This window comes from Eubalaena glacialis, chromosome 7 (assembly GCF_028564815.1).
Source record: "Eubalaena glacialis isolate mEubGla1 chromosome 7, mEubGla1.1.hap2.+ XY, whole genome shotgun sequence".
NCBI classification, from domain to species: Eukaryota; Metazoa; Chordata; class Mammalia; order Artiodactyla; family Balaenidae; genus Eubalaena; species Eubalaena glacialis.
This window is the reverse complement of record NC_083722.1, coordinates 76,082,352-76,109,929: the sequence shown is the minus strand read 5'-3', so window position 1 is coordinate 76,109,929 and position 27,578 is coordinate 76,082,352. Positions and strand designations below refer to the sequence as shown.

At 47.1% G+C, this 27,578-nt stretch overlaps 1 long non-coding RNA gene across 1 annotated transcript in view; it reads right to left on the bottom strand.

Annotated features, from left to right (window-relative positions):
• The window catches only part of LOC133095473 (uncharacterized), a 46,007-nt gene extending 22,932 nt beyond the window's left edge, over positions 1-23,075 (bottom strand). Inside the window, exons 1-3 of the long non-coding RNA XR_009701616.1 lie at positions 22,988-23,075; positions 20,676-20,959; positions 19,323-19,408 (exon numbers count right to left, since the gene is read on the bottom strand). This is a non-coding gene — a long non-coding RNA (uncharacterized LOC133095473). The remainder of the gene's footprint in view (positions 1-19,322; positions 19,409-20,675; positions 20,960-22,987) is intronic.
• Positions 23,076-27,578: the final 4,503 nt, after the last annotated feature.

Genomic DNA, 27,578 nt, shown 5'->3' with positions numbered 1-27,578 from the left:
ATATAGGAACATCCAAACACATAAAACAAATACTAACACATAAAAGGAGAAATCAATGGGAATACAATAATAGTAGGAGACTTTAACATCCTACTCTCATTAATGGACAGATCTTCTAGACAGAAAATCAAAAGGCAACAGAGATCCTAAATAATACAATAGAATAGTTAGAATTAATTGATATTTTCAGGACATTACATCTAAAAAAAACCAAAAACAAAAGCAGAATACACATTCTTTTCAAGTGCACATGGAACATTCTCTAGGACTGACCACATACTAGGGCATAAAATTAACCTCAACAAATTTAAAAGTATAGAAATTATTTCAAGCATTTTCCCTGATCACAAAGGCATGAAACTAGAAATCAACCACAGGAAAAGAAATGAGAAAAAAATGATTACATGTAGACTAAACAACGTGCTACTACAAACCAATGGGTCAACGAGGAAATCAAAAAGGAAATTTAAAAATACCTTGAGACAAATGACAATGAAAACACAACCATACAGCGACTTCCCTGGTGGTCCAGTGGTTAAGACTTCGCCTTCCAATGCAAGGGGTGCAGGTTCGATCCCTGGTTGAGGAGCTAAGATCCCACATGCCTCAAGGCCAAAAAACCAAAACATAAAAAAAAGAAGAAGCAATACTGTAACAAATTCAATAAAGACTTTAAATATGGTCCACATTAAAAAAAAAATCTTAAAAAAACCCCACAACCATACAAAATCTATGCAATGCAGCAAAAGCAGTTCTTAGAGGGAAGTTCATAGTGATACAGGCCTTCCTCAAAAAAAATCCAAAAAACAAGAAAAATGTCAAATAAACAACCTAACCTATCACCTAAAAGAATTAGAAAAAGAAGAACAAACAAAACCTAAAGTCAGCAGAAGGAAGGAAATAATAAAGATAAGGGAGGAAATAAATAAAACAGAGATTGAAAAATAGTAGAAAAAAAATCAATAAAACCAAGAGCTGGTTCTTTGAAAGGGTAAACAAAATTGACAAACCTTTGGCCAGGCTTATGAATAAGAAAAGAGAGAGAACCCAAATAAACAAAATAAGAAACAAAAAAGGAGAAACCTCAACTGATACCACAGAAATACAAAAAACCATAACAGAGGGGCTTCCCTGGTGGTGCAGTGGTTAAGAACCTGTCTGCCAATGCAGGGGACATGGGTTTTGCCCCGGTCCGGAAAGATCCCACATGCCACAGAGCAACTAAGCCCGTGCACCACAACTACTGAGCCTGCGTGCCACAACTACTGAAGCCCGTGTGCCTAGAGCCCGTGCTCCGCAACAAGAGAAGCCACTGCAATGAGAAGCCTGCGCACCACAACAAAGAGCAGTCCCCGCTCACCACAACTAGAAGAAAGCCCATGCACAGCAACGCAGCCAAAAATAAAATAAAATAAATAAAACATTAAAAAGAACTAACCTCACTTCCATAAAGACAAGCAAAAAAACTTACCTTAAAAAAAAATCCAGGGCTTCCCTGGTGGCGTAGTGGTTGAGAGTCTGCCTGCCAATGCAGGGGACACGGGTTCGAGCCCTGGTCTGGGAAGATCCCCCATGCCGCGGAGCAACTGGGCCAGTGAGCCATAATTACTGAGCCTGCGCGTCTGGAGCCTGTGCTCCGCAACGAGAGAGGCCGTGATAGTGAGAAGGCCCGCGCACCGCGATGAAGAGTGGCCCCCGCTTGCCACAACTAGAGAAAGCCCTCGCACAGAAACAAAGACCCAACACAGCCATAAATAAATTAAAAAAAATTAAAAAAAGAAAAAATCCATAAGAGAATACTATGAACAATTTTATATGCCAACAAATTTGACAACCTAGAAGAAATTGACAACTTTCTAGAAACATACAGCCAACCAAAACTGAATCAAGAATAAATAGATAATTTGAACAGACCGATCGCTAGAAGTGAAATAGAATCTGTAGTTAAAAAACAAAAAAACTCCCTACAAACAAAAGTCCAGGACCAGATGGCTTCACAGGTGAATTCTACCAAACATACAAAGAAGAACTTATACTGATTCTTCTCAAACTCTTCCAAAAGATTGAAGATGAGGGAACACTCCCAAAGACATTCTATGACGTCACTATCACCCTGATACCAAAACCAGACAAAGACACAACCAAAAAAGAAAATTACAGGCCCATATCTTTGATGACTAAAGATGCAAAAGTTCTCAACAAAATGTTAGCAAACCGAATCCAACAACACATAAAAAAGATCATACACCACGACCAGGTGGGATTCATCCCAAGTTTACAAGGATAGTTCAACATACACAAATCAATCAATGTAATATACCACATTAACAACAGACAAGTAAAAAACCACATGATCATCTCAATAGATGCAGAAAAAGCATCTGACAAAATTCAACATTCATTCATGATAAAAACTCTTACCGAAGTGGGTATAGAGGGGACACATCTCAACATAATGAAAGCCATTTCTGACAAACCCACAGCCAAAATAATAGTCAACAGTGAAGAGCTGAAAGCCTTCCCACAAAAATCTGGAACAAGACAAGGATGTCCAGGACTTCCCTGGTGGCGCAGTGGTTAAGACTCCGCACTCCCAATGCAGGGGGCCCAGGTTTGATCCCTAGTCAGGGAACTAGATCTCACATGCATGCCACAACTAAGAGAGTTCGCATGCCGCAACTAAGGAGCTGGTGAGCCACAACTAAGGAGCTGGCAAGCCACGTCTAAGGAGCCCACCTGCTGCAACTAAGGAGCCCATGTGCTGCAACTAAGGAGCCTGTGAGCTGCAACTAAGACCTGGTGCCACCAAATAAATAAATAAATATTTTTAAAAAGACAAGGATGTCCACTCTCACCACTTCTATTCAACATAGTATTGGAAGCCCTAGCCACAGCAATCAGACAAGAAAAAGAAATAAAAGGTAATCAAATTGGAAAGGAAGAGGTAAAATTGTCACTAGATGCAGATAACATGATACTATATATAGAAAATCCTAAGAATTCCAAACTAAAACTACTAGATCTAATAAATGAATTCAGCAAATTAGCAGGATACAAGATTAACATTCAGAAATTGGTTGCATTTCTTTTTTTTAAAATTTTTTTAAAATTTATTATTTATAAATTTATTTATTTTATTTATTTATTTTTGGCTGTGTTGGGTCTCCATTGCTGGGCGTGGGCTTTCTCTAGTTGCGGCGAGCGGGGGCTACTCTCCGTTGCGGTACACAGGCTTCTCATTGCGGTGGCTTCTCTTGTTGTGGAGCACGGGCTCTAGGCACGTGGGCTTCAGTAGTTGTGGTACGTGGGCTCAGTAGTTGTGGCTCGTGGGCTTAGTTGCTCCACGGCATGTGGGATCATCCCGGACCAGGGCTCGAACCCATGTCCCCTGCATTGGCAGGCGGATTCTTAATCACTGCACCACCAAGGAAGCCCTGGTTGCATTTCTTTACACTAACAATGAAATATCAGACAGGGAATGCAAAAAAACAGTATCTTTTAAAATTGCACCATGGACAGCTACATGTAAAACAATGAAATTACAACACTCCCTAACACCATACACAAAAATAAACTCAAAATGGATTAAAGACCTAAATGTAAGGCCAGATACTATAAAACTCTTAGAGGAGAATATAGGCAGAACACTCTTTGACATAAATCACAGCAAGATCTTTTTTGACCCACCTCCTACAATAATGGAAATAAAACAAAAATAAACAAATGGGACCTAATTAAACTTAAAAGCTTTTGCACAGCAAAGGAAACCATAAACAAGACAAAAAGACAACCCTCAGGATGGGAGAAAATATTTGCAAACAAAGCAACTGACAAAGGATTAATTTCCAAAACATACAAACAGCTCATGAACCTCAGTATCAAATAACCCAATCAAAAAATGGGCGGAATACCTAAACAGACATTCTCCAAAGAAGACATACAGATGGCTAACAAACACATGAAAAGATGCTCAACATCACTAATTATTAGAGAAATGCAAATCAAAACTTCAATGAGGTATCACCTCACACTGGTCAGAATGGCCATCATCGAGAAATCTACAAACAATAAATGCTGGAGAGGGTGTGGAGAAGAGGGAACCCTCTTACACTGTTGGTGGGAATGCAAATTGATACAGCCACAATGGAGAACAGTATGGAGGTTCCTTAAAAAACTAAAAATAGAACTACCATGTGACCCAGCAATCCCACTCCTGGGCATACACCCTGAGAAAACCATAATTCAAAAAGACACATGCACCCCAATGTTCACTGCAGCACTATTTACAATACCCAGGACGTGGAAACAACCTAAATGTCCATTAACAGAGGAATGGATAAAGAAGACATGATACATATATACAATGGAATATTACTCAGCCATAAAAAGAAATGAAATTGTGTCATTTGCAGAGACATGGATGGACCTAGAGACTGTCATAGAGTAAAGTAGGTCAGAAAGAGAAAAACAAATATCGTATATTAATGCATATATGTGGAATCTAGAAAAATGGTATAGATGATCTTATTTGCAAAGCAGAAATAGAGACAGACGTCTCTACATCTGGATGCAAATGTATGGATACCAAGGGGGCGGTGGTGGTGGTGGGATGAATTGGGAGATTGGGATTGACATATATACACTACTATGTATAAAGTAGATAACTAATGAGAACCTACTGTATAGCACAAGGAACTCTACTCGGTGCTCTGTGGTGACCTAAACGGCAAGGAAATCCAAAAAAGGGGATATATGTATACGTATGGCTGATTCACTTTGCTGTACAGCATAAACTGACACAGCAGTGTAAAGCAACTATACTCCAATAAAAAATAAAAATAAAATAGCACCAAAAAACCCCCAACAAACCTAGGAATAATCTGACCCAGGAGATGAAAGACCTATACGCTGAGAACTATAAAACATTAATAAAGGAAATTAAGGAGGATTCAAAGAAATGGAAAGATATCCCATGGTCTTGGATTGGAAGATTTAATATTGTTAAATGGCAATACTAACCAAAGCAATCTACAGATTGAATGTGATCCCTATCAAATTACCCATGACATTTTCCACAGAACTAGAACAAATAATCCAAAAATTTACATGGAACCATAAAAGACCCAGAATTGCCACAGCAATCCTGAGGAAAAAAAACCAAAGCAGGAGGCATAACTCTCCCAGACTTCAGACAATACTACAAAACTACAGTAATCAAAACAGTGCGTGTTTTTTAAATTTATTTTATTATTTTTATTTATTTATTTATTTATTATTTTTTGGCTGTGTTGGGTCTTTGTTGCTGCATGCGGGCTTTTCTCTGGTTGTGACGAGCGGGGGCTACTCTTCACTGTGGTGCGCAGGCTTCTCATTGTGGTGGCTTCTCTTGTTGGGAGCACAGGCTCTAGGCGTGCGAGTTTCAGTAGTTGTGGCACACGGGCTCCGTAGTTGTGGCTCATGGGCTCTAGAGTGCAGGCTCAGTAGTCGTGGCACATGGGCTTAGTTGCTCTGCGACACATGGGATCTTCCCGGACCAGGGTTCCAACCAGTGTCTCCTGCATTGGCAGGCGGATTCTTAACCACTGCGCCACCAGGGAAGGCCCAACAGTGTGGTATTGGTACAAAAACAGACATACAGATCAATGGAACAGAATAGAGAGCCCAGAAATAAACCCACACACCCACGGTCAATTAATCTTCAACAAAGGAGGCAAGAATATACAATGGAAAAGAGTCTCTTCAGCTGGTGGTGCTGGGAAAGTCGGACAGCCACATGTAAATCAATGAAGTTAGAACACACTCTCATACCATGCACAAAAATAAACTCAAAATGGCTTAAAGACTTAGACATAAGACATGACACCACAAAACTCCAAGAAGAGAGCAGAGGCAAAACATTCTCTGACATAAATCGTACCAATGTTCTCTTAGGTCAGCCTCCCAAGGCAATAAAAATAAAAACAAATGGGACCTAATCAAACTTACAAGCTTTTGCACAGCAAAGGAAGCCATAAATAAAACGAAAAGACAACCTATGGAATGGGAGAAAATATTTGCAAATGATATGACCAACAAGGGCTTAATTTCCAAAATATATCAGCAGCTCATACAACTCAACAACAACAACAAAACAAAAAACAAACAACCCAATCAAAAAATGAGCAGAAGACCGGGCTTCCCTGGTGGTGCAATGATTAAGAATCCACCTGCCAATGCAGGGGACACGGGTTTGAGCCCTGGTCTGGGAAGATCCCACATGCCGCGGAGCAACTAAGCCCCTGTGCCACAACTACTGAGCCTGCGCTCTAGAGCCTGTGAGCCACAACTACTGAGCCTGCGTGCCACAACTACTGAGCCTGCATGCCTAGAGCCCGTGCTCTGCAACAAGAGAAGCCACCACAATGAGAAGCCCACACACTGCAACAAAGAGTAGCCCCCACTCGCCACAACTAGAGAAAGCCTGCGTGCAGCAACAAAGACCCAACACAGCCAAAAATAAAAAATAAATAAAATAAATTAATTTTAAAAAAATGAGAAGACCTAAATAGATATTTCTCCAAAGACAAAATACAGGTGGCCAATAGGCACATGAAAAGATGCTCAACATCACTAATTATTAGAGAAATGTGAATCAAAACTACAATGAGTTACCACCTCACACTGGTCAGAATGGCCATCATTAAAAAGTCTACAAATAACAAATGCTGGAGAGGGTGTGGAGAAAAGGGCACCCTCCTACACTGTTGGTGGGAATGTAAGTTGGTGCAGCTCCTATGGAAAACAGTACAGAGGTTCCTAAGAAAACTAAAAATAGAATTACCATATGATCCAGCAATCCCACTCCTGGGAATACATCCAGACAAAACTAGAATTCAAAAGGATACAAGCACCCCTACGTTCATAGCAGCACTATTCACAATAGCCAAGACATGGAAACAACCTAAATGTCCATTGATGAATGAATGGATAAAGAAGATGTGGAACATATACAAAACGGAATACTACTCAGCCATAAAAAATAATGAAATAATGCCATGTGCAGCAACATGGACACAACTAGAGATTATCATACTAAGTCAGTCAGAAAGAGAAAGACAAGTACCATGTGATATCACTTATATGTCAAATCTAAAATATGGCACAAATGAACCTATCTATAAAAGAGAAACAGACTCACAGACATAGAGATCAGAGTTGTGGTTGCCAAGGGGCGGGGGATGGAAAGGGATGGACTGGGAGTTTGGGGTTAGTAGATGCAAACTATTACATTTATAATGGATAAACAACAAGGTCCTACTGTATAGCACAGGGAACTGTATAAAATCTCCTGGGATAATCCATAATGGAAAAGAATATAAAAAAAGAATGTGTATATATATGTATAACTTAATGACTTTGCTGTACAGCAGAATTAACACAACATTGTAAATCAACTATACTTCAATTAAAAAATAAATTAAAAATAATCTTAAAATTGATTTTCACTAAGCAAAATTTAATTATGAAATCAAATAAACTTTAATAAAATATTTAAAAATAAATAAAATATGATACAAATGAACCTATCTATGAAACAGAAACAGAATCATGGACATAGAGAACAGACTGGTGGTTGCCAAGGGGGAGGGGGTTGGGGGAAGGACGGAGTGGGAGGTTAGAATTAGCAGATGTAAGCTTTTATATATAGAATGGATAAACAGCAAGGTCGTACTGTATAGCACAGAGAACTATATTCAATATCCTATGATAAGCCATAATGGAAAACAATATTTTAAAAAAGAATGTATATATATGTATAAGTGAATCACTCTGCTGTACAGCAGAAATTAACACAACATTGTAAATCAACTACCATTCAATAAAAAAAGATATTGATAAAAAAAAAAAGAAAGTATACCAATATTAATCCCGACACCCCTGAAGGGCAAGTCCCAGTAAATACCCATTTTATCATTCAATCTGCCCCAGACATTAGGAGAAAATTACAGAAGGCAGCCATGGGACACCAAACTCCCATGAATCAGCTCATGGACTTGGCCTTTGGAGTACTTAACAATAGAGATAGGGTTGAGGAGGCAAGGAGGATTCAGGACAACAACGAAAGGCACAACTCTTGGTGGCAGCCCTAGCCCCCGCACCACCTCGTGGTCATCCTCCCCCTCTCCCTTGCGAAAGCCCATGGCAGGGGCAGGATCTAGAAAATCTGGATAAGAGCCCCTCCCTGTCAGGAACGGACCTGTTTTTTGTTTTTTTTAATAAATTTATTTATTTATTTTTGGCTGTGTGGGTCTTCGTTTCTGTGCGAGGGCTTTCTCTAGTTGTGGCGAGCTGGGGCCACTCTTCATCGCGGTGCGCGGGCCTCTCACTGTCGCGGCCTCTTTTGTTGCGGAGCACAGGCTCCAGACGCGCAGGCTCAGTAGTTGTGGCTCATGGGCCTAGTTGCTCCGTGGCATGTGGGATCTTCCCAGACCAGGGCTCGAACCCGTGTCCCCTGCGTTGGCAGGCAGATTCTCAACTACTGCGCCACCAGGGAAGCCCAGGACCTGTTTTAAATGCAGCCAGGAGGGCCACTGGAAGGACAAATGCCCCCTGTATGCGAAAAATCCACCAGGACCCTGCCTGACATGCAAACCAGAGGGCCACTGGAAGCAAGGCTGCCCCCAGTCCCGAAGGGGACTCGGGGCTCCTAAACTGATGCTGGCCAAGAGGACTGAAGACTGACAGGGCCCAGGACTCTCCCTGCCTCCCAAAGGTCACCTGGTCATTTCCCCGGAGGAGCCTCGGGTAACTCTTGACATGGCAGGTGGGAAAGGTATTTTTTTTATTAGATCCACCTACTCTGTGATGACTGATTTCCCTGGACCCTTGTCCTCCCAATCCTGTATATTAACGGGGATCGATGGACGGCCCAAAGCCAAGTGATTCACACCGCCCCCTGCTCAGCTGCTTACTAGGAAATTTTACCTTTGCACACCAGTTCCTGCTCATGCCTGAGTGCCCCATCCCCTTGTTGGGAAGGGAGTTGCTCACTAAATTCCAGACAACAGTTCAGTTTGGAGACCCCCTCAGAGAAGGCACCCATCAGGAGAAACGACTGCTCTTTGCCATGGGAGCCTGCCTCAGTCACCATCAGAGGCGGTCTCCTCTCCACCCCATATTTTTTCTCCAGTAAACCCCTCTGTCTGGGACACTGAGGTTCCTGGCAGAGCTAATAATGTGCCCCTAGTTCAGGTTTCATTGAAACCCAATGCTGATGACCCATGGAAAAAACAGTATCCCTTGAGGCCTGAGGCCCAGTGAGGTATCCAGCCTTTAATGACCAAGTTCTTAAAATATGGGCTGTTATGATCCTGCCAATCTCTGTGTAATCTCCCCATTCTGCCCATAAAAAAGCAAAGTGGAGAATACAAGTTTGTTCAAGACCTGAGGGCAGTTAATGAGGCAGTGGTCCCAGTTCACTCAATAGTTCCTAATCCATACACCGTACTGCCCAAGTTCCAGAAAATGCAAACTAGCTTACAGTGCTAGACCTGAAAGATGCCTTCTTTTGCATTCCCCTGCACCCAGATTCCCAATATTTCTTTGCCTTTGAGTGGACAGATCCAGACACATGTAACACTTCCCAGCTAACTTGGACTGTGGCTGCCCCAAGGCTCCAGGGATAGCCCCCACCTGTTCAGAAACACATTAGCAAAGGAATTAAGAGAATTACAGTTGGTTAATGGGTCTCTCCTACAGAATGTGGACAACCTCCTAATTTCCAGTCCCACTAGGGAAGATTCAGATAAAGACACCACTCAGGTCCTCAATTTCCTAGGGGAACGAGGATATTGAGTCTCTCCTCACAAGGCCCAGATTTCCACCCAACAGGTTAAGTACCTGGGAAATGTGCTCACCCATGGGACGAAGGCCTTCGCCCAAGACCAAAAGGAAACCACTGTAACCCTCCAACCACCCCCCACCCTGACTAAGAGGCAACTGAGGGCCTTTCTGGGGATGGCAGGATTTTGCAGGATCTGGATACCTGGATTCAGGCTTATAGAAAAGCCTCTTTTTAAGGCCCTAAAAGGAGGTGACCACAAACCCCTCAACTGGGATGAAAATTGCCAAGAGGCGTTACTAGCTCTAAAACCAAAATTAGGGACCACTCCTGTGTTAGGTCTCCCGAACTTAGAAAAACCCTTTCTCCTCTATATAGCTGAGAGACAAATAGCCAAAGCAATCTTGAGAAAGAAAAACAGAGCTGGAGGAATCAGGCTCCCTGACTTCAGACTATACTACAAAGCTACAGTCATAAAAACAATATGGTACAGACACAAAAACAGAAATATAGATCAATGGAACAGGATAGAAATCCCAGAAATAACCCACGCACCTATGGTCAATTAATCTATGATAAAGGAGGCAAGACTATACAATGGAGAAACGACAGTTTCTCCAATAAATGGTGCAGCTACATGTAAAAGAATGAAATTAGAACATTCTTTAACACCATACACAAAAATAAACTCAAAACTAAACTTTCAATCCATCTCCTACAGTAATGTAAATAAAAACAAACAAATGGGACCCAATTAAACTCAAAAGCTTTTGCACAGCAAAGGAAACCATAAACAAAACGAAAAGACAACCCACAGAGTTGGAGAAAACATTTGCAAATGATGCGACTGACAAGGGATTAATCTCCAAAATTTATAAACAGCTCATATAACTCAATATCAAAAAGACAAACATGCTTCCCTGGTCCAGTGGTTAAGACTCTGTGCTTCCACTGCAGAGTGCATGGGTTCAATCCCTGGTTGGGGAAGTTCCTCATGCCACCAGGTGCAGCCCAAAAAAAACCAAAACCAAAACCAAAACAACCCAATCAAAAAATAGGCAATCTTGAGAACGAAAAATGGAGCTGGAGGAATCAGGCTCCCTGACTTCAGACTATATTACAAAGCTACAGTAATCAAGACAGTTTGGTACTGGCACAAAAACAGAAATATAGATCAATGGAACAGGATAGAAAGCCCAGAGATAAGCCCATGCACGTATGGTCACCTTATCTTTGATAAAGGAGGCAAGCATATACAGTGGAGAAAAGACAGCCTCTTCAATAAGTGGTGCTGGGAAAATTGGACAGGTACATGTAAAAGTATGAAATTAGAACACTCCCTGACACCATACACAAAAATAAACTCAAAATGGATTAAAGACCTAAGTGTAAGGCCAGACACTATCAAACTCTTAGAGGAAAACATAGGCAGAACACTCTATGACATAAATCACAGCAAGATCCTTTTTGACCCAGGTCCTAGAGAAATGGAAATAAAAACACAAATAAACAAATGGGACCTAATGAAACTTAAAAGCTTTTGCACAGCAAAGGAAACCATAAACAAGACCAAAAGACAACCCTCAGAATGGGAGAAAATATTTGCAAATGAAGCAACTGACAAAGGATTAATCTCCAAGATTTACAAGCAGCTCATGCAGCTCAATAACAAAAAAACAAACAACCCAATCCAAAAATGGGCAGAAGACCTAAATAGACATTTCTCCAAAGAAGATATACAGATTGCCAACAGACACATGAAAGAATGCTCAACATCATTAATCATTAGAGAAATGCAAATCAAAACTACAATGAGGTATCATCTCACACCGGTCAGAATGGCCATCATCAAAAAATCTAGAAACAATAAATGCTGGAGAGGGTGTGGAGAAAAGGGAACACTCTTGCACTGTTGGTGGGAATGTAAATTGATACAGCCACTATGGAGAACAGTATGGAGGTTCCTTAAAAAACTAAAAATAGAACTACCATATGACCCAGCAATCCCACTACTGGGCATATACCCTGAGAAAACCATAATTCAGAAAGAGTCATGTACCAAAATATTCATTGCAGCTCTGTTTACAATAGCCAGGACATGGAAGCAACCTAGGTGTCCATCATCGGATGAATGGATAAAGAAGACGTGGCACATATATACAATGGAATATTACTCAGCCATAAAAAGAAATGAAATGGAGGTGTTTGTAATGAGGTGGATGGAGTTAGAGTCTGTCATACAGAGTGAAGTAAGTCAGAAAGAGAAAAAGAAATACAGTATGCTAACACATATATATGGAATCTAAGGAAAAAAAAAAAAGGTCATGAAGAACCTAGTGGCAAGATGGGAATAAAGACACAGACCTACTAGAGAATGGACTTGAGGATATGGGGAGGGGGAGGGGTGAGATGTGACAGGGTGAGAGAGTGTCATGGACATATATACACTACCAAATGTAAAATAGATAGCTAGTGGGAAGCAGCCGCATAGCACAGGGAGATCAGCTCGGTGCTTTGTGACCACCTAGAGGGGTGGGATAGGGAGGGTGGGAGGGAGGGAGATGCAAGAGGGAAGAGATATGGGAACATATGTATATGTATAACTGATTCACTTTGTTATAAAGCAGAAGCTAACACACCATTGTAAAGCAATTATACTTCAATAAAGATGTTTAAAAAAAAAAAAAAATAGGCAGAAGACCTATATAGACATTTCTCCAAAGAAGACATACAGATGGCCAAGAGGCACATGAAATGATGCTCAACATCACTAATTATTAGAGAAATACAAATCAAAACTACAATGAGGGCTTCCCTGGTGGCGCAGTGGTTAAGAACCGCCTGCCAATGCAGGCGACACGTGTTCGAGCCCTGGTCGGGGAATATCCCACGTGCCTTGGAGCAACTAAGCCTGTGCGTCACAACTACTGAGCCTGCGCTCTAGAGCCCGCAAGCCACAACTACTGAGCCCTAGAGTCCGTGCTCCACAATGAAGAGTAGCCCCTGCTCATCGCAACTAGAGAAAGCCCGCGCACAGCAACAAAGACCCAGTGCAACCAAAAATAAATAATAAATAAATTTTTTAAAAAACCTACAATGAGATATCACCTCACACCAATCTGAATGGCCATCATCAAAAAGCCTACAAACAATAAATGCTGGAGAGGGTGTGGAGAAAAGGGAACCCTCCTACACTGTTGGTGGGAATGTAAATTGGTCAGTCACTACGGAGAACAGTATGGAGGTTCCTTATAAAACTAAAAATACGGAGAAAACCATGGTCCGAAGGGATACATGCATCCCAATGTTCATTGCAGCGCTGTTTACAATAGCCAAGACATGGAAACTACCAAAATATCCATTGACAGTTGAAAGGATAAAGAAGATGTGATACATATATACAATGCAGTATTACTCAGCCATTAAAAAGGATGAAATAATGCCATTCGCAGCAACATGGATGGACCTGGAGATTATCATACTTAGTGAAGTAAGTCAGACAGGGAAAGACAAATATCATATGATATCGCTTATATGCAGAATCTTAAAAAAATAAGATTCAAATGAACTTATTTACAAAACAGAAACAGACTCACAGAAAACAAACTTATAGTTACCAAAGGGGAAAGGTGCGGGGGAGGGATAAATTAGGAGTTTGGGATTGACATATACACACTACTATATTTAAAATTAAAAAAAAAAACAAACCAACAAGGACCTACTGTATAGCACTGAAAACTCTACTCAATATTCTGTAATAACCTAAACGGGAAAAGAATTTGAAAAAGAATAGATATATGTATAACTGAATCACTATGCTGTATACCTGAAATTAACACAACATTGTAAATCAACTATACTCCAATATAAAATAAAAATTAAATAATTAAATAATAATCACTTTATGAATTAGTTAATTAAAAAATAAAAACAATGGTTTACCGATGGAGGTAGCTTTATACATGAAGGGGTAAGGCCAGCAGGTTATGCCATAGTCAGCCTGTGGACAATTGTTGAGTCTGGAGCTCTACCCTCTCACACTTCCACCCAAAAGGCTGAGTTGATCGCCTTGACCAGAGCACTCCAGCTAGGAAAGGGATTAAGAGTCAATATACAGGGCTTCCCTGGTGGCGCAGTGGTTAAGAATCCGCCTGCCAATGCCGGGGACACAGGTTCGAGCCCTGGTCCGGGAAGATCCCACATGCCGCGGAGCAACTAAGTCCGTGCGCCACAACTACTGAGCCTGCGCTCTAGAGCCTGCGAGCCACAACTACTGAAGCCCGCGTGCCTAGAGCCCGTGCTCCGCAACAAGAGAAGTCACCGCAGTGAGAAGCCCGCGCACCACAACGAAGAGTAGCCCCCACTGGCCGCAACTAGAGAAAGCCCGCGCGCAGCAACAAAGACCCAACTCAGCCAAAAATAAATAATAAATTTATTAAAAAAAAAAAAAGAATCAATATACATACTGATTCCAAGTATGGATTCTTAGTGCTACCTGCCCAGGCTGCCATATGGAAAGAAAAGGGATTACTAACAGTCAAAGGATCCACTATAAAACAACAGGCAGAAATTCTAGAACTCCTAGAAGCGTTCCAGCTTCCAAAGGAGGTTGCAGGTGTCACCGAAGGGGCAACACCTCCCTTACAAGGGGAAACACCCTGGCCAAAAAGCCCGCTAAGACTGCCGCCCAAGAACAGCCGGTCCTACAAGCTGCAGCTCTCAGGCCTGACAGCACCCCCTCCCCAACAGCGCCATCTTATACACCTGAAGAACTTGAGTGGGCTAAACATAGGGGACTGGAAAGAGACCTCTCAGGGTGGCTGACAAAAGATAACAAGCTTCTCATTCCCGGGGCCGAGCAATGGAAAATAACTAAGCACTTCCGCGACTCCTTCCACTTAGGGCGGACTCCCTATTCAAACTAGTTACTCAGGTGTTCCTGGGCAAGGGACCGTCCCAAACTGTTAAAAATGTCACCAAGGCTTGCAAGCTTTGTGCCCGCCATGCCCTAGGAAGCCACCCCATACCTCCACCCCTAACTTGGCCCATACAACATTGGAGAACCTATCCAGGGGAAGATTGGCAAATGGACTTGACCCAAATGTTCCCACATAGGGGATGGAAACACCTATTAGCATTCATAGACACCTTTACAGGGTTGATAGAAGCTCTCCCTACTAGGACTGAAAAGGCAATAGGAGTATCCAAATTTCTGCTTAAAGAAATTAATTAATTCCGAGATTTGGGTTACCCCAAAGCTTACAGCGATAACGGACTTTCTTTCACTGCCAAGGTGACCCAACAGCCTTCCTCAGCTCTAGGTATTCACTACCACCTCCACTCTTCCTGGAGGCCCCAATCCTTAGGCAAAGTAGAAAAAGCAAATCATGCTCTAAAGAGAATGCTTGCAAAAAACAAAAACAAAAACAAAACACTTGCTAAGCTATGCCAAGAGACTTCAGAAACCTGGATCTCTGTCCTGCCTGTAGCCCTTCTGTGGACCAGGATGGCCTCAAAGAGAATTTTAAAACTTAGCCCATTTGAGACCTATGAGAAGCCCCCCGCCTTTTGTTTCCGGTCATGCCGCACAGCTTGTGGGATCTTAGTTCCCAGACCAGGGATTGAACCCAGGCCCTCAGCAGTAACAGCCTAACCACTAACTTCACCACTGGACTGCCAGGGAAGGACCACTGGGAGGCCCTTTTTGACTTCAGATCTCTTGATGAGGAAACTCACAAATGGGTCTCCCACACTGTTAGCTTGAGCCAAGTTCTAAAGGTCCTCCAAGAATACGGAAACGAAGCGCTGCCCACCCCTACAAAGGAAAGGTCGCAGTCTCCATCCAGTCAGGGCACTCTGTCCTACTAAAAACTTGTAAGGAAGGGTCCCCTGAGGACCAGATACAACCAAAATGGAAGGGACCATATCAAGTGTTACTAAGTACCCCAACTGCTGTCAAGCTATAGGGAGTTACTAATTGGGTTCATCTGTCTAGAACAAAACCTGTATCTTATAAGTCCCAACAGGAACCAGAAGAGACCTACTCCTGTGAGCCCATGGAAGACCTCAGATACCTTTCCAAGAACAGATAAGTGACTTCACGTGGCTGAGGTGGGTTGGCCTAGTCATCCTTGTGTTTCTGACTATCATGCTCTTATTCTGCCGCTTTTCAGGACCCCCTCCCCCTGGTAAATATCTTCTTTGCCCCTGCTAGGTCTGAAAGAAAAAATACGGTAATATGATGTCAAAAGCCATCATACTAGTAGGACTTCTGACGAAGGTCGCAGCTCGGAATGGGAAAATCATGCTTTAGTAAACATATCTAAAATAGTTGCCCTGGGAGAAAAACTGGTTAATTGTTGGGCCTGCCATAAAAACCCTGGCTTAACAACAGTCGTTACAGGTACAAATAGGTACATACAAGAGCTTTACCAATTCAAACACACAGAAACCACCCCCACAGCTGATACGAGTGTGACGGGTGATACCCCCATCAGGCCCGATACCTTGCCTACGTTTTAACTCTTTTTAAAAAGGTGACATAACTTTTCCTTTAATCATGGTTACTTTTGTTATCCAGAAAACCAGTCAAGCTTCCAATGTCACTACACCTCTAATGGTTCTCTTGGCTATGGTGAGCCTCTTTGGAACAATCCCTGGGCACCAGAGGGTAATATCACCACAGCGTTTTGGAAGCTGGACCCAAACTGCATTCCCACGAATGCCTCCACTCTCTGTGCTTATAATGAAGCCCAGACCCCAGGTGCCTACGGGATAGGGATGGAATGGACTAAAAACTGGGCTAGAAGTTGTCAGGCTCTATGGAAACTGTGGGTTAAAACTTTCTTACTACACCATCTCACCTAAGCCGAGGTCATGGAATACTCCCGGACTTAACTGTTTTGAATATACTAATGGGCTCTTGTCCCCACATTGTGTTCATTAACTTTTCCCTTCCATGGATCTGGATGGCTGCTTCCTTGCTAAATTCTTCTGTTCCCAGATCTCTTATTGCACCTTCAAGATACACCTGGATACGTGGCACTCCTCAGAATGAGGGCCCAAAGACAAGGGCACCCCAGGGTAATTCGGCCCCTATGTAAATACTTATCCTTACATAATGTGTGGCATGAGGGAGCCTGTACATTAGGACATTTGGTTCCAATCACTGTCCCAATACATAATACTCAAAATCGTCCCAGGAGGGCCATCGGATTAATATTGGCAAGAATAGGACTGGCAGGGGGATTGGCAACTCCATGGGGGGCTTTGCCTACCATGAGGTAACCCTAGAAAACCTAACCAACACTTTAGAGAACCCAGCCCTGACCACTGGAAATGCCCTAAATAGACTTTCAACTTCTTTAAACTCAGTGGCCAATGTGGTTATGGACAATAGATTGGCCTTGGATTACTTGCTGGATGAGCAGGGTGGCGTTTGTGCGGTCATAAACAAAACCTGCTCCACCTATGTCAATAATTCAGGCCAGATTGAGATGGACATCAACAAGATTTATGAACAAGCAACATGGTTACACCGCTACAACCAGGGGTCAGACCCTAATGCCATCTGGTCCACCATTAAGAGTGCCCTCCCTAGCCTGCCTTGGTTCCTTACTTGGACCCTGAGTAACAGCCATACTCCTACTACTCCTCCTCTTTGGATTCTGCCTCTTTCACCTCTTGGTACAGTTCATGTTTTCCAGGTTACAACAATTCCACATCAAAATGGTGGTTAGGGGAATTCCCTGGTGGTCCAGTGGTTAGGACTTTGTGCTCTCACTGCTGAGGGCCTGGGTTCGATCCCTGATTGGGGAACTAAGATTCCACAAGCCGCGCATGGCGCAGCCAAAAAAAAAATGATGGTTAGGCAAGGATTCCAGCCCATACCGCCCTATGACTTAAAACAAGAAGCTGTCCTGCCCCTGGGATCCCTACACTAGGCATCCAGAAATTTCTACTCCCTGACAGGCAAGGTCAATGCCCCTACTCAGCCCTGAAGCAGCCAAAGAAGACAGACCATCGCCCTTCTGCTTCCCATAAGAATATGGAAGTAAAATCTCTGATGGGGGAATGAGACAAGAGGGAAAGGGGCAGAACACAAACACTAGATAAGTGAAGAGGGGGCACAGCTGTTGGGATGCAATTAAGTCCGAATAGAACCAGCTGAAACCATGGTGGCTTCGAGAATAGTCTGGTCATTGACCTTTAGCTCATTATAACGTCATCATAATACTCAAGATCACTCCCCCTTACGCTGTGATAGTTCTGAGACGACCGTAAAAGGTCAAAAAGTGAACGGTGGCCCAATTCCTGGAAAATCCCCCCCTTCCCTGAAATAGCAAAAATATTCGTCCCACTCATTAGCGTATGAAATTACTTAGCCCATAAAAACCTACAACCCCATGCCCCGGGGCTGCTCTCACTTTCCCAGAGGGTCCACATTCTACCTATGGAGTGTGTATCCTGCTAAATAAACCCGACTTTGCTTTTCTCTGGTTCGTTCCTGAATTCTTTCCGGCGAGAAGCCAAGGACCCTCACTTGGCAGTGGTCTGTCCTAAGGACTCTTGTGGGTCCCAGGATGTGACATTTCCCTCTCCTGAAACAATTAGAGACCTCTGCCCTCCCCGTGGATCTTGATTAGGGTTGGGGCAGGGATGGGCTCTCTCCCCAGCGCTGGTTTACCACTCCCTGCTAAATTCTAAGAGTCTCTGGGAAGGCATGAGGCTGAGGTCCTTCTCCAGGATAGGCTAGTGGGCACTGGACAGCACAGCCCATAGGGACCCATTTAATGGGGTCCCCCTCATATTCCCCAGCCTCAGTACAGCATTAGCCTGGGATGCATGGCCACACCTGTCCAGGCCCTGGGAAGGTCAGGGCTCCACAGGCCCTCAGGGGGCCATTTGTCCCTCCCCCACCTCCAGGCCCTGCTGCCTGCAAACCTTTGTTTTTCCAACAGGAGGCAAGTGGAACTTCTGGCCTGTGTGTTCTGTGTGAGTCCAAGAGACAGAAACACAAGCTGCTACGCAATGAGTACAACGCAGTGATTCGGTAATTAATCCGTCCACACCAGGGGCCACATCAGGATGTTTACCCTCCTCCCAGGAGCTCACAGGCCAACTGAGTGAGGGAAGAGGAAACTACAGGGATTCACCCTCCCGCGTGCCGGCTCTGTTCTAGGCACACATCACCTTATATCAGCCTCACGGGAAGGCTGGGAGGAAAAGGCGCTGAGCCAGGAAGCTGGGCTGTGATCCTGCAGGCGGTGGGGAGGGAGCCCTCAGAGGCCCAGGAGCAGGGTGTAGGCCAGGTGGGGGTCCCTGAGGCACTCACAGCACCTGCCCCTCCTGTTGGTGCTGCAGGCGGTGCGGGGGTATCTGCTCTGGCCTCTTCCAGCCCTGTAGCCTTGGCACTGGCTTTGCCCCGCAGCCTCCGCTGTAGCCTCTGGATGTTCCCGGAACTCCAAAGCAAAGGAGCAGAATCCACTCATCCAGCACCTACCCAGCTCCACGCCAGGCTGGGCACACCTCTCGGCGCATCACGTGCCGCTGAAGCCTCTCCTCCACCGCAGAGACCACCTCCTCCACCTGCCCGGAGAGATGGGGAGTGAATTCAGCTGTGACCACCTGATCCTATTGGACCTGAGAGAGTGGTGCTGGGGGCAGGGAGCCTCCTACAGAGCCCAGCTCACCTGCCTGGGCTCAGAGCCCACTGAGGGCTACACAGATCCATGCAGATGGGCTCGGTGTCCTGTGGGCTCAGACATCCTGAGATGCAGCACAGAAAACCCCGTGCAATATATACAATGGAATAGTACTCAGTTATAAAAAAGAATGAAATAATGCCATCTGCAGCAACATGGATGGACCTAGAGATTATCATACTAAGTGAATAAGTCAGAGAATGACAAATATCATATATCACATATATGCAGAATCTAAAATATGGCACAAATGAACTTATTTACAGAAGAGAAACAGATTCACAGACAAAGAAAACAAATTTATGGTTACCAAAAGGGAAAGGGGGTGGGAGAGGGATAAATTAGGAGTTCGGGATTAGCAGATACAAACTACTACATATAAAATATATAAACAATAAGGTCTTACTGTATAGCACAGGGAATTATATTCAATATCCTGTAATTAACCATGATGGAAAAGAATATGACAAAGAATATATATACGTAAGGCTTCCCTGGTGGCTCAGTGGTTAAGAATCTGCCTGCCAATGCAGGGGCCATGGGTTCAAGCCCTGGTCCAGGAAGATCCCACATGCCGCGGAGCAGCTAAGCCTGTGCGCCACAACTACTGAGCCTGCGCTCTAGAGCCCGTGAGTCACAACTATTGAGCCCACGTGCTACAACTACTGAAGCCCATGAGCCTAGAGCTCGTGCTCTGCAACAAGAGAAGCCACCATAATGAGAAGCCTGCTTGCCACAGCTAAAGAAAGCCCGCGCGCAGCAACGAAGACCCAACACAGCCAAAAATAAAAAATTAAAAAAAAATTAAAAAAAGAATACATATATGTATAACTGAATCACTTTGCTGTACATCTGAAACTAACACAACACTGTAAATCAACTATACTTCAATAAAAATTTTTTTTTAATAAAAAAATTTAAAAAGAAAAAGAAAACCCTGTGTAAAACAGGCTGCCTCCGGCTGAGGGCCGCAGATGCCCTCTGTGTGTGGGCTGAGCAGGTCATCATAGTGGAGTTACGCCTGCAGGTGCAGGACAGCCCGGGGTTGAGCCCCAGTTCTGCCACCTAAAGCTGTGTGACCTTGGGCGTGTTACTAACCCTGTAAAGCCCCAGATTCCTCATTGGGAAAATGGGGAATGTCAGACCAGTACCTCAGAGATTTAGATGGGCAGTGCAGGGCGAACAGAAGGCAAGGTTGGCCCTTGGCTTGGTGTCTCCAGGCTGGAGTTGGTGCTTGTTCTGTAGGTGGAAACTGCAGGGTTAAGCACGGAGGCCACCCAGGAGGAGGTCCCCGGTGTTGGCTGTTTCTCTGCTTGTTGCGGGGTGGGGCAAGGAGTCCATTCATGCTCTGAGACTTCCCTGGGAGCCCGGCCAGCTCTGATGTGCAGGTTGGAGAGAAGTTGTCGGTCCTCCTAGGCCTTCTCTTCCGCAAACCCTGCTGGGCAAGTGTCCTGCGTTAAGTCTCAGAGAAGGCCCACAGTGGTCTCCTGACTCCCGCCCTTCTGCTCCTCTCACTGAGGGATGTCCTCCTCGGTCCCTTGGCTGGCCACCATCTGGAGCCTCACCAGGCCTGGCACCAGGCACCTGAGAGGCTCCTGTATGCTAGGAGGTGGAATTCTGGGCATGGGAACGGAATCTAGACATGCTGAAGGATGGGGAGTCGGGGAGAGCTTCCAGGAGGAAGAATTGGGTGAGGTGACCAGCTTCAACTAGAGAAGAGGGGCAGAAGGGCAACACAGCCTGGGAAAGATGAGGGGCAGGACATGCCTGGGGGATTAAGCCTCAGGCTTTGGGGGTTGCTGCTGGGACAGGGAGGTGGCTGGACTCATAGCCAGTTCTCAGTGGGCTCTGTGGGAGGTTGATGAATTCCGCACACCTCGTCAAGCTAAGATGCACAGAACAGCTCGGAGCAGGGTGGGCTGGGCGGACATGCAGGTGGGATTTGTGGTGCCTCCTCTGGCCAGTGCAGGGATCAGGCAGCCCCGATCCTGGGACAGTGTCTGGCATCCTCTTGCTCTGCTCAGACAGCAGGTTGCCTAAGAGAGGCAACCGATTCAAATCCTGACACCAGCATTCTCCGTCTGTGTGGCCTTGGGCAGGTGTCCACATGGAAGCCGGGGAGAGCAACAGTACTTAAGCAAAAGGGTGACTATGGGGGCAGGAGGCACGGACAAGAAGGGCCTGTGTGGATACCCTACAGTCGTTGGTAGTTGTCTTCCTGGTACCTGGTGGGCATGCCCAGGCCTGCACCTTCCCCTCACCTTGCCCCATATAACAGATGGGGAAACTGAGGCTGGCTTGGTACCCTGACTGTCCCAAGACCACGGAAAGTCTGCACCAGAAGCTGCCTAGCTTCCTGCCCCTCAGTGTCCTAGGGCCACAGGGAACAGGCAGGCAGTTACTGGGCTAGGGGTAGAGATGAGGAAGAACAGACCTGCCCCTGGGAGGCCTGCCTGTAAGGGTGCAGCTCTGCCCCCACTTCACCCCATCCTCCATTTCAGCCCTCCATCCTCACACCCTCTCTGTCCTCTGGCACCACACCCGCCCTGGGCGCTGCCACTGTCCCAGAAGCCTCCGTCCTCCCATGACTCTACTGGGCCCAGGGGTGCTGCAGGGGAGGGGTGGGCGGGGACATCGAGGCCAGCGGCTTCTTTACTCCGTCCAGCTCAAGTGCAGCCCGAGCCAGGCTGGGAGCACAGCTCGAGTGAGGCTGTAGCCGCCACAGGTCAGCCTGACCCCAGACTGATGCCCAGAAACAGCATGAGTCCCTGGGGCAGGAGGAAAGGCACTGTGTGTGACTGAGGCAGCAGGACATGTCACCTGTGTATCTGCTGCCACTGTGGAGGACTCTTCAGAACACTGAGAGGGAGACAGGAGCAAGTAAGAGAGAAGCAGAGAGGAAGAGAGGGAGGAGTAGGGATGCTGAGGAGGTGCAAAGCCAAGACTCCAAGCCTCCATCGTCTGCACCAGGCCTGGAGCCCCAGCCAGGACTCTGCACCCGGGATCTGGGCCCAGCCCACCTCCAGTGCTTTATTCCCAGCCAGGTGGGCAGAGAGGCTCAGGTGGAGAGAGAAAGAGGGAGAACGAGAGCGCCCTGGCAGGTCCCCCGTGATCAGCTCTGTGCGGGTGCTGGATGCTGAGGTACGGGAGGTGTGGTCCTTGGGCTCTGTGTGGGTGTCCTCCAGCATGTGTGTACTAGGGTGCCCCATCTGCCCCAGCGCCACCCCAGGTTTTATATCTGTAACACATGTGTTACACAAACGGGATCGATCTGTACCAGCAGAAATGACCTTCCCTCAACCATAGGCTTGGTCCACCTTCCACACCAGCTTCCATGTCCACCTCACTGGGGTCCTGTACACGGACTTGACCAGTGGGCATTTCACCCAGTGACACCCCCATCAAGGATTCTGCTGTCACAGATGCCCTTGCTAGAAGGATGCTCATGAGCAGCAGGACATACCCTGGGAGTGTGTTGAGGTCCCTCTGTGAGCGTTGTGCACGTGTGCCATTAGGATTATTGATGCTCCGTGACTCTGGGCCTTGGCTCCTCATCTGTAAAACGGGGAATAATACTTGTGTACACCTCATAGGGTCATGAGAATTAAATGCAATGGGAGAGTGGCCAGGAAGCCAAGCTTAGCCTTGTGTGGGGCCAGCAAGAGCTGTGCTCCTTGGGTTTCTTTTATGGTTGCTATTATTGTCGTGTGCCTGTTCTGTCCCCCGAGGGGCTGGACCAGCTCAGTGTGGGGTCCCGCTGCTGGCAATGCCCCTCCCAACCACCAGAGTGGGGACTTTTCTGGAGGAGGCTGCCCAGCGCTGCTCTGCACTGGTTCAGAGGCAGCCAGTTCACAAGCCAGTTAAGCTTATCTCCTGAGGATTGGAGGTCTGTCTGTATCTTCCCCTGGGATGACATGAGGTGACCCAGTGTCCGAGAATTAAAAACCCTTCCACACCCGAGGTTCCAATGCCCACAACCAAATCCAAGAAAGGGCCCCTCCAGGTGTGGGGGGCTCCCAGGGGGCTCTAGTGGTGGGGCTGACACAGCTGTGCCTGTCTGTCCTCCTGCCCCCCACCCCCCAACATAGGCCCCGGGGGCTGGGCTCCTTTCTGCACAACTGTTCATGCTCACTGGCTCCTTCCCCAGGCCCTGGGACCCTTCCCTGCACAATCCAGACCCCTCTCCCTGCCCAGCATGTCTCAGGCTAAATAGTACCCAGAACCCCCACAGGTGGTCATGGGCAGAAAGGCTCTCAAAAGCCACCCAGGCCCCCAGGCCTGCCAGATGAATTCCAAGACTCCCAGGGTGCCCCCTCCTACCCTTCACGTAGCAAAGACTTTCCAGAAAAGTCTCTGGCTGGTTCTGGGTCAAATCTACTGCCCTGGACATTGGGGCAGAGAAAGGAGATCCAGCGTTCATCCCCCAGACCAGCACTGGTCCCTGCAATACCCTGAACACACCAACACTTAGTGACCCCGATGGTGAGGGCTGCAGGGCTGCAAGTGTCCACCATGGGGTAATGACAAGTGCGGCTCCCAGCCCAGGAGAGGGGTCTCCTCGCTCCTTCCTCCCCCTCCTCCCTTCCTCTCCCTCCTCCCTTCCTCTACAGTCCAAGGTCTGGGTTATTCTCTCTGCTCCCAAAGGTGGCACCGTCTTTTCTGATGGAACCACCGTGAGGAGCCAGTAGGTGGTGGGCAGATGTGTCCCTGGCAGGGAGATACCAAAACCAGTGTGTACAGCCCCAAGAGAGGGACTGACCAGCCCCAGGGACTCGTAGAGGGGAGATGTCATGATTTATGCTCATGTGTTTGCTCATTTTTTACTTATTAATTTGTTCGGAAATATTTATTGAGCCCCACTGAGTGCCAAGGTAGGGAAGTGGGGTGAGCAGAGCAGCCTGGGGGGTTCTGACAGTTTGGGGTATCAGCTTTTAGCTGGGCAGAGGGATCCCAGAGCTGTCCTCCATCTAGTGGGTTTGTTCTGGCCTCTGCCAGGCACCCAAAGCCACTCTGGGCAGACAGTGCTCTGGATGCAGCTCTGAGAACCCCACGTTCAAACCCTACTTGGGCCACTTCCCAGCGGTTCGGCCATGGGCTGGTACCCTCACCTCTCTGGGCATTGCCTCCCTCTGGAAAAGGAGGACAAGGCAATGCCTGGTCCCCAGGGTAGAGGGGACAGGACACAGGCCATGCAGGCAACACCTGGGACATAGGAAGTGCCCAGTGACATAGCACCACGTGGATTTCCCCTCCTACCCTGTGCAGGAGGCCGAGGGCAGGGTCAGGACCCCATGTTCGCTCCCTCTGACAAGAGCAGCCCAAAGCCCACTCCCTCAGGCCTGTTTCCCCATCTGTGAAGAGGCGAGGCAGAATCACAGGGGCCCTGCCATGGCACGGAACATGAAGAGGAAACACATCCCACGCCCAACCATAGCCCAGCTCCTTGTCCGCGGAGGGCATCAGGTCTTCCATGAGGTGAGACAGCCAGATGTCTTGGCCAGCAAGCATAGGGGCGGGGTCTGGGTGGCAGGGGCTGGAGTGGGGACATGGCTCTTCCATGTCCTCTGAGTGACCCTAGATTATCTCCTCCAGACAGCTCCTTCCGCCAACTCTGCCCTCTGGCTAATGCTTATCTCCGTGATAAATGGCCCCACTGCCCTGACAGAGGAAGAGCTGTGTCCTTCAGAGCCCTCTCTATCGGGCAGGGCACAGCCGGGTGCGAACTTGGGCCTCAGCACGTCAGCATGGTGGCCGAAGATCCCAGGCCGCTGACCCAAGAGTCTTGCCAGGTGGAATGGGGGCTCTGGCCCCAGGGAGGCTGGCTGTCTCACTGCCGGTTGTCTGTCTGGTTAGGGCCCTTGGGGACTCTGGTCTGAAGCGGGAGAAAGGCCGGGTCTTGGGGATTTTGAGGGGAAGGCAAGGCTCTGTTCTCACAAGGCGCTCACCGTTTTCTCCCAGAGCCCCCCAGCCTCTGCGTGCCCCGCACCTGACATGCACATACACAGCGGGACACCCCAACCATGACCTGGCAGCAGAGAGGGGCTGCTTTGACCTGCACATGACCCTAATGTGGCGGCTGGCAGACACTGGCTGCAGGCTGGATCCCACGTACAGGCTGTGGAGTGGCATCCCGTGGAAGGGGTAGCATGAGCAGGGAAGGTGGTGAGCCTGTCTCTGCAGGGTCCTTTGGCGCATCCCAGCTCTAACAGCTGCTTGAACGCTGTCCCAGGGAGGGGGGCGTGACCGGCCCAGGTCCCCACCAGAACAAATGGAATCTCCAGGGCCCCGCAGGACAGGGTCAGGCTGCGCCTCTTTGCTGACAGAGATGCGCTCAGAGACTGTACATCCCACAGGAGGAAATGTCTTTCCTTCCCTTTGGTCCAGGGCCAAAGGTCGGGTCCATTGATTCCGCTTTTCCTCCTGGCTTCAGCCTGACGCCGATACAGGCAAAGGCAGGCCGTCTGTCCACAACCAGATCCTCAGTGCTCAGCCAACCCTTGGCTCTGAAGAAATGTCTGTTGATGAATGAATCTTGGCTCCACATGAATCTTTGATACTCTAGGTTCTTGCATCCAAATATAATGTTTCATTGAAAAAAAAAATCTGCACTTATTTAGTGCTGAGGTGGCTCCCAACACACGGCCAGTGTCACTGCTATTGCTGTTAACTTCACACACGGCCATTGTCACTGCTATTGCTGTTAACTTCACACACGGCCAGTGTCACTGCTATTGCTGTTAACTTCAGGGCTGCCCTGAACCAGCCAATGCCAGTGACTTTGGGGGCAGGCGCGGGGGTAATTACATTTTAGGGGGCAGTGTAACCATCTTTGCAACATTCTCAGCGTGTGGGTATGAGCATGCATTTAAATCTTACTAGATTTTTGTGATGTTTGTGCCCGAACTTGACTTACTATTAATAGAAAAACATGTGGGTTTTACATGTTACTCATCGTTCAACATATATTGACTAAGCACATCCTCTGGGCTCCTCTGAGGTGAGACGACGGGATCCAGCAGTGGCCAAGAGAAACCTGGCCTGCTCTGGGTCCTGCGTCCCCAATGGGATAAGCACACAATTAAAGACCTGATCACAAGTTCCATGAATGCTCTGAGGAGCAGTGTAGGGGGCTCTACAGGGACAGGTACCAGGGGGCTGTCATGATCTAGAGGCCGGGAAAGCTACCCACGGAGAGGGCTGGAAGCTGACTCTGAAGAGTGAGTAGGCGTTAGCAAGTGTAAAGGAAGGGGACATTTTCCAGGCAGAGAGAACAACCTGGGCAAAGGCCAGATGGCCGGAGAGACCATTAAACCCTGAGTGTTCACTGCAGCTGAGTGGAGGAGGGAGTTGAGCTCCAGGGAGAGGCTGGACCAGAGTACACAGGCCCTCTGGGGCCCAGCAAAAGGGAGCCATGGCAGGTCAAGCAGAAGGAACAGGAGGCCAGAGGTGACTTCTAGAGGTCCCTTTCTAGCTGCTGGGTAGAAGTGGGTTATGTAGGATTTCACTCCCCAAAGTCTGGAGCTGATTTTGCTGGTACGGCCGGGGATACAGGTTTTTTATTGCTCTCTATTGTCTCCTCCGTGCCTGTCCAGACCACAGGCTCTCGGGGGCAGGGGTGGGTCTGTGTCTAATTCATTTCTGAGGGCCCAGCAGCCGTCACAGGGCCAGACATATAGCAGGGGCTAAACAGAAGCCTGCTGAGTGAGGGCGCGCACTGACCTGGTGCCCCACCTGTCTGCCCAGTGCTGCCCATGGAACTGTCTGTCAGGCCTGACTCTACCCACTAGCTTGTGTCCTCAGCCAAGCAGGGCCGGGCCCTGCAGGATGTGCTGGACACAGGCCGTGCATCCAGGAAGCAGACTTCGTGCCTTTCCTCACGCTCCCACGCTGGCTGCCAGCCGGGGAAGCGCCAGCCCGGAAGCCCTCCCAGCCATCAGGCTCAGAAGTGCAGGCACCATCTACCGGGGCCAGATCAGATCCAGTGCCGTGCAGCCTGCAGAAGCCCAGGGTCCCACCCACAGAGACCACCCTGGCCCCAGCCTCACCTCAGGCAG